The sequence below is a fragment of the Mandrillus leucophaeus genome, unplaced genomic scaffold (assembly GCF_000951045.1).
Source record: "Mandrillus leucophaeus isolate KB7577 unplaced genomic scaffold, Mleu.le_1.0 Scaffold94, whole genome shotgun sequence".
Classification (NCBI taxonomy): domain Eukaryota; kingdom Metazoa; phylum Chordata; class Mammalia; order Primates; family Cercopithecidae; genus Mandrillus; species Mandrillus leucophaeus.
In genome coordinates this window covers 4,169,124-4,178,985 of record NW_012110252.1, presented here as the reverse complement: position 1 = coordinate 4,178,985, position 9,862 = coordinate 4,169,124, and the positions used below count along the sequence as shown (strand labels likewise).

The window sequence follows — 9,862 nt, the reverse complement described above, 5'->3', positions numbered from 1 at the left end:
AAAAAAAAAAAAGCATTTATCAACCCAGTAGCAATATCCTCAGTACCAGAGTCCATGCTAATCTGCTTCAGGAAATGTGTTATTTTATCAAGCTTATCAGTTAGCATTGGGACTACCACTTGGCTAATTGTACAGTAGCCTATGGCCATCTGCTGTGCCCCCTCTGGTTTCTGCAGAGGCCATAGATGAATTGAGAGACATGATGTAGACCACGATCTCTGCGTCTTTCAGGTTTTTGGTTGTGGCACTAATCTCTTCAATTGTTTCAGGAATGCAGTATTGCATCTAATTTATTTGGGCAGAATAGAGGGGTAGTTTCAGGGGGCTGCATTTAGCCTTTATTACCATAATGGCTCTTACTCCGCAGCCAGGGAAGAAACGTGAGGGTCTTGCTAGTTACTAAGTATCTCTGACCAACTACACACTTAGTGACTGGGGAAATAAGCCAGTATGGGTCAGTGGACAGGCACATGTGACTCAGGCTAAAGCACTATGAGATGACATCAGTGTGTCCTCACTCCAGTCAGAGGAGCATGGTGAGTTTTTGAGGTCATTTGGTATTAGAGTCAGCTCAGACCCTCTATTTAACAGTTAATGAAATTGCTGGGTTTTCTCCTTTCTCAAAGGTGAAGTTACCCCAGCAAATGTTTTCTTTGGGGGTAGTAATTAGAGGCATATTTTCTGCATATCTCTGCACTGGTGTTACACAATTCTTCCTCAAGGAGACCTAGTCTCTTCTTCAATCTGCTGTCTACTGCCTCTCATGGCCTCTAGACCAATAACCAGTGCCAGGACTAAGGACAGTTTGAGCAGGGGCACACAAGCCCTGTTCTAGGAAGTGATAGATGGTACCTGGAAGGGACTGTAGGATGTGGCTAATATATACTTTGGATATGGAGCTTTGGGTCTGTGAGCTGACTTACGTCTGGAAACTAGGTGAGGGGACTGTGATTGTCTGCTGTGGAAACTGATGAGAACCTTCAGCTCACCAGCTTGTGCATGCACGTGTGGGGTGTTCGTGTGCGTGTGTTTATTTTTGATTATACAAATCAAGCAACACCCTAGTCAACTGCCCATCTATCTTGCCCCTTGAAACACCATCACCATAGATTCTATGGATCAAGGCAACCCAGTGGCTACTCCAGCCTTGCTGCACATTATGCTAATGATGTTAAGGGCTGCTTCCTGGCCTTTGCCGTTTTGGGAACCCATTATTGCCTTTAGATTAAGGATCTCGGTTCCATGGCAGCATATTCATGGCAATTCCTGCCTGCAGTGGACAGCCACCATAAAGAATCTCAATGATTCTATTCTTGTGCCCCCTTCATCAGTGCATTTCTTATTGCCTTGTTGAAGGAAGTGTCCTTTGAGTCCTCTCGGAGAATGTATCATGTGATGAGGTCTCAGGTTTTACAGAGTAAATACACTCTAACCATTCCGTCCCTCTGTGCCTTCTGACCCCTTCTTCAGAACTATGCAGAGGAAGTTTCAATATCTTCACCCCTTTTACTGTAGGCCATCATTCTGCTCATGGTTCAAGGAGCCCTCCCAGTACGGTATCAGGACTGGTTCCAGGTATCCTTATCAGCTAATTGAATCCCAAGTCTCAGGTGAAAGTTCTCATGTCAATCACCATCCCCATCTGTCCCTTTCCTTTGCTGAGTAGTCTCTCACCCTCAAGAGTCACTCCTGCATGCTTATTCGTGAACACTGCTAGTATGTGTTAGCAAAGTCCTACAGTTCCTCTAGTATATATCCTACTACTTTGTAGAATAGGGCCTGTATATCACTGTGCATGCATGCTGGCACTGGCTATTGGTCTGGAGGCCATGAGGGGTAGTTGGGGGCAGATCTTGGGAAGAATAAATACCATTCTGCCATGCACCTATTTCCAGTAATATCACTACACGGTCTTTCGGCAAGTTGATCGGGGAGGTGGGAGAAGTGTTTTCCTCTGGCAATGGGGAGAAGCTTCTTTGGCCAGGAGGATTCAAGATTCTGCAGCTTAACTCTATGAATATCCCCACGCCAGGTTTCATAGTCCCACCCTTACTCATTAGGGCTCTGATTATGACATAGGAGACAGGTCGAGGCTGCACATTTGACCTACCTTGAAAATTTACCATGTGGAAAAGTCATGACCTGGGTCTGATTTTCAACCCAGGTGGCCCTGAAGCTGCAGGAGGCAAGAGTCTCTTTTTCTACGGATACAGAATCTTTGCACTTTTAGAACATGCCTGAAGCCAGCAATTAGCTGGCTTGGTTTCATTTTCTTTTTGCAAGACCCCAAATGCTTTCACAAATAGCCATGTCACACTCCCATCCTTATAGTTGTCATTATCTTCTGCCAATCAAATGACGAAGCCATTTGACCTTCCAGTGTCTTGCACTTTACCTGCACCTCATCTCAATCAACTGCAGGTGAAAGCTTGACTAATTGTGATGCCACCACATGCCACTTATCACCAGTAGGGAGATTCTTTTATTTTTTTTTTTCTTTTTAGACAAATGGGTGTCAAGAACTGTGAAGAGTCTGAGATTACACTCTAGTTTCAAGCCAACACCTTACCCTGCCACATTCATGGATACTGAAGGAAGGCAAAGTCCTTTAACTCCGGCCTAGTAGTGTCATGTCATTTATAAAAGGACAAAGATGAATTGTAGCGCAACAGTCGGTATTCCAACTCTAAAACCGTACACTGAGGATGTCCTCATTCCAATGTTTCTGGTTCAAAGTCCCTAGAAAACAAAACCTCAGGCAAAATGTATTTCTTCATGGATACTGAAAGATGTATTCCCAGGCCGGGTGCGGTGACTCACACCTGTAATCCTAGCACGTTGGGAGGCCAAGGTGGGTGGATCACTTGAGGTCAGGAGTTCAAGACCAGCTTAGGCAACATGGTGAAACCCCATCTCCACTAAAAATACAAAAATTAGCCGGGCGTGGTGGTGGGTGCCTATAATCCCAGCTACTTGGGAGGCTGAGGCAGGAGAATTGCTTGAACCCAGGAGGCGGAGGTTGCAGTGAGCGGAGATTGTGCCACTACATTCTAGCCTGGGTGACAGATATGTTCCCAGGGCACTGACAACATGGCGGGAAAAGGGAGAGAGGTAGGAATGGAGGAAAAGCATTTGATGCTTTGTCAAGCTGGCCACAGTATCACAGACAAAGGCAAATACATGTAAAGGAGTCCATTTCTCAACTGTGTAGGACAGGCTATTATTTGTTAGAACAGTCATTTGTGGAAAGGAAGGGAAAGGTTGGTTCTGCCAATTCCTTCCCACAGAGGCACTCCTCTGTGTAGACACTCCATCCTACCCTTCCCAGTTGTTGCTGCTGGCCTCTCCAGGCAGCCTCTGGGGAAGTGAGATTCAAGGCCCCACAGCATCTGCCTCTGGCTGTGGTGGGCTGTGCCTGCTCTTCTGCTTCCAACACGAACCATCCATGATTCTCAAGATGCTGTCCTGTCTGTTTTTACATGGACCCAGTGGGAATAATAATTGCTGCAGTGATTATTTTTAAAGAATGTCCTAAGAGAGAAAACATTTTGAAAAATTGTATGTGCTGTAGAAAAACTAGTTGTTGTTTATTCAGATTTCTTAAACTTGAGTCAGAAGAGGAAGAGGAGGTACTTGAACAGGACTTTGAAGGACAAGTAGAAGATACATAAATGAGGGAAGGGCTTCTCAGGTGGAGCATTCAGAGGTGTGGAGGACAGAGGTGGGAGACGTCATACAACAGGGCAGCCTGAGCAACACAGTGATATCCCATCTCTACAAAGAAAATACCAGCTGGGCCTGGTAGTGCATGCCTGTGGTCCAGCTACTCAGGAGGCTGAGGTGAGAGGATCACTTGAGTCCATGAGGTTGAGGCTGCAGTGAGATGTGAATGTGTCACTGCACTCCAGTGTGGGCCATAGAGCAAGACGTTGTCTAAAAAACAAAAGCCAAGACACTGTCTCAATCAAAGAGCCAAATCCAGCCCTCCAATCCATTTTGTAATAAGTTTTATTGAAACATAGCCACATCCATTCACTTGTGTGTTGTTGTGGGCTGTTTTTCTATAGTTTCGACAGAGACCATATGGCTTTTAAAACCTAAAATATTTACTCTCTGGCACGTTACAGAGCCCTGATGCAAAAGGAAATATTGAGTATATTACGAAGATGGTAATTAATGAATATAAATTGCCTTTCTCTTTTCATCTTTCTCCTTTGTCTCACAAAGCATTGATCACATAATGGCTACGTAATAAACACTGATTAGTGAACTCAGTCTTTGGAAATATATTTAATATCATTGCTTACTAAACAGAGTTAATTCCAGAAATTTACTACTTTAAAATCAACACCTTAACCTACAAAGAATTTGAGGTATTTTATTCTATCCCCTTTACACTAACCATATTAATAATTGAGACACTGTCTCACACATAATCACCAACTATTTGAAATCTGGCTGTTCTAGAAAATCTGGAATTAATTGGGACTCGGCATTACAGTGACTCTTTAAAAACCACAAACTGCTGAACACTGACTGCATTTCCACAGGCAGCGAAGAAAAAGTTTGAAACATTTTCTAGATTCCTTGAGGGGAGGAGTTATGTCTTGTGCGACTTGGCATAGAAGGGATTAATAAAGAATTGCTGAATAAATAAAGTGTCCAGAATAGTGCCAGGCACAGGATAGGTTCTTGGTAAATGTTTGTTGAATTATCTGGCAAAATAATCCATTGATTCAAATAAGTGAGAATTTTCAGACTGCAGAACATAGATCATTGCTAGACCCAAGCTAATGGTCTCTGTAGGTTGCACACAAGTAATTTAAAATCTACATCTAATTTGTTTGTCAGAACGTTGTATAACCATTGGTTGGCCCCAGATACTGGATGAGCTTCCCAATCAATACTACCTAACAAGAAAAGCTACATGTCAAAGACAGAAAGCTCAGTCAGGAGGGACCTCATGGCTGTGCTGCTTTAAGGCCAATTAACTGGTGTCTGACATCTTCCAGTAAATCTAAATTAAATGCATTCTTGTGAATTCTAATTTCAAGTGAGTTTAATTGAACTTGGGAGGGAAGCTACCACTTAGTGAGTAAAATGAAAATGAAGTAATTGAATATTTTTCCAGAATTGTATTTGAAATGTGCTCCATCAAATGCTGTTTCAGAACCCAAGTGACCAGCTGCACATGGTTAATATTTGGAAAGGAAAGAGGAGTATTTAAATGTCAGCTTGTAGCCACTAGGAGGGTAAATACAATAGCCGGCTGTTCAATTACTAGATGTGAGCTCTACTTGGCATTCAAAGCTTTTTTTTTTTTTTTTTAAGTTGGAAGTTCAATAATGTGTTCAAGGGAATTAGGATGAGTTTGGATGACTAAAGCATGAAAACCAAAACCTTTTTTCCCCACTCCTCCCCCTTCCCAGCACACAAAAAGACAGCAGTGCCGCTGATTTAAAATTGCAGGCATTTTGATGGGTCTAATCAACTGATTACACACTAAAATGTTGAACACTTTATTTAATAACTATTTATTAAAGGCCTGTGGTATTCCAGGCACTGCAGAGGATAGACGATTGAACAAGACTTAGTCTATGGCCTTAAGGAACTTTCTGTTCCATAGTGAGATGAGACCTGAGAAGTAAGTGGTATAGAAGAGGAAAATAGGATGCATACGGTAAGAGCAAGCACCACGTGCTGAAGGAAGGTAGACTTCTGGCTGTGAAAATAAAGCGCTCCTCTCAGGGGAGGTGGTATTTGAGCTGTAAATATTTGCAGAAGGAAAAGAAAGCATGGGACCTACTTGGAGGATGTTGAAGCATTTAATTGGGCTGGTATGGAGGATTTGTGGAATGAGATAGTATGAAATGAAATAGCTGGCGTGGTTATAAAGATCCTTAAGTGGGTCTGTACTTTATTCAGCATGTAGCCTCTAAGCAAGGAAGGGGTTTGGTCAGAAACAGGAAAGAAGAATCTAGATGTAATGCTCACTATCAGAAAAATTCAAATCAAAACCACAATGTGATACCACCTCATACCTCCTAGGATGGCTACTATCAAAAACCAGAATATAGCAAGTGTTGGAGAGCATATGGAGAAACTGGAACCCTTGGGTACTGTTGGCAGGGATGTAAAGTGGTACAGTCACTATGGAAAACAGTGTGGAGATTCTTCTCAAAATTAAAAATAAAATTACTGTATTATCCAGCAATCCCACTTCTGGGTATATATCCAAAAAAGTTGAAAGCCAGGTCTCAAAGAAATATTTGTACACCCACATTCATATCAGCACTGTTTGCCATAGCCAAGAGATGGAAGCAACCCAAATGTCCATCAACAGATGGTATATACATGCAGTGGAATATTACTCAGCCTTAAAATGGAAGGAAATACCATCAAATACTATGATGTAGATGAACCTTAAAGACATTATGCTAGTGAAATAAGTCAATCACGAAAAGATAAACACTGTATGTTTTGACTTATATGAGGTATCTAAAGTAGAAAAATTTATAGAAACAGAAAGTAGGATGGTAGTTACCGGGGACTAGGAGGAGGAGGAAATGGTAAATTGTTGTTTAATGGGTAAAGAGTTTCAAATTTGCAAGATGAAAAATTTCTGGAGCTGTGTTTCACAACAGTGTGAATGTGGTTAACTTTACTGAATTGTACACCTAAAATGGTAAAGATGGTAAATTTTTTATTATGTGGGCTTTTAAAACCATAATAATAATAATCAAGAATATAGAGCTGGCTGTGGTGGCTCATGCCTGTAATCCCAGCACTTTGGGAGGCCAAGGTGGGTGGATCACCTGAGGTCGGGAGTTCGAGACCAATCTGACCAACATGGAGAAACCCTGTCTCTACAAAAGATATAAAATTAGCTGGGCATAGTGGTGCACGCTTGTAATCCCAGCTACTCAGGAGGCTGAGGCAGGAGAATCGCTTGAACCCAGGAGGTGGAGGTTGTGGTGAGCTGAGATAATGCCACTGCACTCCAGCCTGGACAACAAGAGCAAAACTCTGTCTCAAAAAATAGACAGACAGACAATAGATAGATAGATAGATAGATAGATAGATACATACATACATACATGCATGCATACATACATACATACATAGAACGGCATGGTATGAATTGGTTGGGGTTGGAAGAGAGAGAAAGTGGGAAATCGGTTTAGAGGTTGTTGTCCTAGGCCTGGTGAGAGGTAACTAGGGCAGGGACAGGAGAAAGGAAGAGGAGTTCTCAAGAAAGAACTAGCAGGATTTGGCACCTGCGGGATAGTCGATTGAGGGAGAGTGTCAGAGATGGCTTGGAGGTTACCAACCAATGCTAACGAGAAAATGATGGAGACTTTCCCAGAAATAGTGACTTATGTGGGGAGACAAGGAATTTGGTTTTGGATTAATTCTGACTGCAGGTTGCGGCCAGTTGTGCTGGAGCTGGTCGGATTATACCGTGTGCTAAGAGCTGTTGGAAGCCCTTTTTTGTTTGTTTCGCATTTTCTCTCATGTTTCTATGTGTTTGACCTTCAGCTTCTTAGTTGGCCTTGCTGAATGGTTTATCCCTAACTTTTCAAATTAAGGGTGAGTTGAGTTGCACATTTTGAAATGTGGGTCTCCTACGAGTTCGTTCACTGAATCCTTCAATTTGCGGTTGAATGTCTACAGGAGTGTTTGTAAAAATTAGGGAGCTATGAGGCTTTCTTTACTGAAAAACACTGTTTAAAAATTTTTTATCCTTTTTTCCTTAGAAATTTAATTTCCAAGCTGGTCAAGTGAACACAATGCCCTTCCCTTTTTAGTGTGGCATCTTATTCGTCTAAGATGGAAGCAGCCTCAGAGGTGTGGGCTTATTTCTTTACTTCAGGCATTTCACAGGGGCCAGAGGTTTACAAATGTATTCATGTCAGTGCTCTATAAGGTCATGACCTCAAGATTCCCAGAGTGGTGGCAGTAGTAGATTTGTAATTCCAAATCTGTGTTTCCACAGTTGAGAGAATTCTGCTGAAGATGGTAAAGGAGGGTAACAAAACAGACTGGTTTCACTCTGGCATGGATTGGTCTACAAAGATAATCACCCATTTGAGTACTGAGAAGTGTCTTTTTAGTGTCTGCTATACCAGGAGGTAAAAGAAACATTTTGGGACATTTTCAAAGGCCAGAATCTGGAATTGGAATGGGATGCAATTTTAAGGTCATTATTCTGTCACTTATGTCAGAAAGAATTTTTGTTACTGATATTTGTGAGCAAATGATTGCAAGTGCTGACATGAAGTTGAGCTTTGTTTAACACATTGCATACATATTTCAGCCCTGAAAGACTCAGATACTTAGAAAATTTTCGTTAGGCTTTGGAGAACAGGTTACATTTTGAGACAGGATTTTTATAGAGCAATATGGGACTCTATAAGAAGTTATAAGTAGTTTTTTGAAGTTGCAATTGTAATGCATGTTTATTATAGAAATATTAGAAAATTTAGATGAATAAAAGTGGCCCATATTCTCATTACACAGGAATAACCACTGTTTGTCTTGTGTCATGTGGCCTTCAATATCATGGGGAGTGTCTGTACATACAGGTGTATGTGCTTTTAATAGGACCATACTGTGCATATTAGTTTGTAACCTGATTTTTTTCAATTAATATATCAGGTATATTTTCATATGACTGAAGTTTCTCTTTTAATATCTTTTTTTTTAAAAAAAGGTTACACAGTCTTTATTTTATAAATCCTCCCTGCTGGACACTTAGATTTTTTCCATTTTGCACTATTGGTTAACGGTGCGCATATGTATAACTACGAATCATTAAACCTGTTATGCCCTGGTTTAATGATTAGTAGCGTTTTCTTTTGATCTCAAAAGTGTCTCAGTTGGTACAATAAAGAATATTGCACCCTAGTTAGTAAGAAAAACTGTGAAATCAGTCTTATAACTTAATAGTTGTGCATATCCATTAATATTTTTATCATAAACTCCTTAAAAATACTAATAATTTTGGCACCAATCTAATAGTGTACCCATGTCAAATGGTATGTATGTTTAAAGGTTTTTGATGTAGATCACTAAATTACCCTTCAGAAATGTTACAAGGAGCTGTTAACTTGAGCCAATACTGATCAGGCCACTAAATATAAATGTGTGTTTTGAAATATGTGCTTTTTGTTGACTTTGTTCAAAGTCATTGTGATCTTTAGTAAGTGAGAAAATACAGATATTGCGGGGTAGGAAGTGTTAGGGAGTGGAGGGAGGAAGGGAGGAACTGGAGAATGTTGGCAGTACCTGGAGAATAAAGAGATTCTAATTCTATAGCTATTTGAGAGTCAACAAAATATCACAGTCTCGATGTTAGTCATTATTATCATAATAATGGCAGCTCCATCTACTGAATGGTGACCATTTTCAATAAAGTATTTACTTCTCAAAGCAACTCTACAAATATGTATTGTTTTTCCAAAAAGAGAACTGAGGCTTAGAGATGTTGAATAAGTACACACAACTGGTAAACAGCAGAACCCAGGTGTGTCCATTTCTAACACCAAAGTTCTTTCTATTTGGCCATAATTCCTGTCTTGGTTCCCTAACCACCCCTCTGTCCTGGATTTCCTCACTTTATGCCATGAAACATTAAAGATGGAGAAGGAGAGAGGTTGATATGGGACCCATGGCCCTGAATTCTGTAAGTCAGAGGATTGCTGTCTATAGTTACCTCTAGGTAAGTCATTTTGCTTTAAATTTTACCTGAATTTCTTTACAGATTGCTAGCATACAAGAACTTTCTTGTTAATTCTTTAATAGTCTAACAAAGAGGCAAGATGATGGGGAGGCAAAGTGCTGGCTTATTGGCGCCCCCTCA

General features: G+C 40.9%; 1 protein-coding gene across 1 annotated transcript in view; it reads left to right on the top strand.

The window, feature by feature from the left end:
• GPR39 (G protein-coupled receptor 39) overlaps positions 1-9,862 on the top strand; it is a 254,405-nt gene that overhangs the window by 73,934 nt on the left and 170,609 nt on the right. The window lies entirely within an intron of this gene.